Raw genomic sequence first — 1,568 nt, forward strand, 5'->3', positions numbered from 1 at the left:
ACCTCTAAAATTCCCACGGTGGAAACCCACGCCCCTTTCACGGCAGCCGGCATCCTGGCGGCTGCACGGCACGTCTCCGGCAGCCCGGAGGAGTCCCTCCCTTCCCCTCCCCTTCCGTAACGTTACTAAATACACGCCGGTAACGCTTCCCTGATCGCGTCCCAAAGGCAGCGAGCTCCCCGCCGGGCTCCTGCCTGGGACGGGGTGCCGCCGGCCGAGGCTGGCGTGGGGAGCCGGAGCCGGGGTGAGAAAGGGTGTGGCTGGGCGTGGGGCAAGAGAAAGACTGCTCCTGAGCTGAAACGTGGCCGGCGTGTCGGGGAGGTCCTGCCTTACTCTTCTGAAGACTGGTTTTCTGTACATACCTAACTTGTTTTCTACCTTCTCCTGCTGTCGTGTGCTTACTGGTGATATGTCCCGCTGTGGATAGCGCTTACGTTTATACTGGAATAATTCTTCCTTGTTTGCCGGTGCTTGCACAGGTGCCTAAAAGCACTTCGTGAAGAAAGCTCGGTATTTTTAGTCCTCTCTTACAGGTGGAGATGTTGTCAAACACCATGACTTCTCCAGCATACACCACAGGTCTGTGTCCCCACTAAGACTCGAGGGTCCCCATCTGTTGTGCTACTTTCTATGCCAGTTTTTCCCTTTTCTAATATACCTGGAGTTAATTGCTTAAGTGACAGTGATTTATGGAAGGAATCGGACTCTGCGCTGAATGAATGTCTCGTTCTAGTAACTTGAACTTTCCAAGTAAGCCACCTTGATCTGTATCCTCATGTTTGGGGGGATTACAGAAGAAAAATGATTCTGAGATACAATACAGAGATTATTCTGGTATTTATTCTTTCTGTGACAGTTGCTTGAGGTGGAAGGCTTCTCCGGAACTACTTGTAGATGGCAGCTGCCTAGTTTTAGAAAGTGACACGTGAGAAAATTTGCTTGGTTGGTGGGACAAGCCATGAAAGCAGAACCACATCTTAGAGTAATTGGGAAGAAAGGCATTTTTCTTTTGTCTCCTTTTGGAGCAATAGACAATTACCGACTGTCAGCACCTTTTCAAAACTCTTTTAGAAACTGCCTAAGGCTCACAGAACTGATGAGTTCTTAATTTTTACGGTAGGCCCTGGTATGGCAACCGCTGTCATAACACTTAAGGATTTTCAGTTTTGATACCGGATATAATCTGGTGTGTTAGGGAGGGGCTGTGTAAATATAAATCTTGTCTTCTGTTCTGCATGGCAGGGACCAATGGAGTGCTAGACTGTACGCATGCTATCCTAATTTATCATGACATAAAGGATAGATCTTTTTTTTTTAAAAGAAAAAAAGTCTGAATCATAATATACTAAGGGGGTGAGAGATCCCATGTGACTCAGGATTCAGAGTGTGCAATTTCTGTTCTCTTTTGCATAACTAATAGCAAAGAAGCTTGTGATTTACGATAAATCTTCAGAATTTATAATACCTATAAAAGAAATTATACAGATCCTGACAAAATTATTCAAGCCAGGTAGAAGATTTTTTTCTTTTCTTTTTTTTTTTTTTTTTTTTTTTTTTTTTTTTTTTTT

Source organism: Aptenodytes forsteri, unplaced genomic scaffold (genome assembly GCF_000699145.1).
Source record: "Aptenodytes forsteri isolate BGI_AS27 unplaced genomic scaffold, ASM69914v1 Scaffold188, whole genome shotgun sequence".
NCBI classification, from domain to species: domain Eukaryota; kingdom Metazoa; phylum Chordata; class Aves; order Sphenisciformes; family Spheniscidae; genus Aptenodytes; species Aptenodytes forsteri.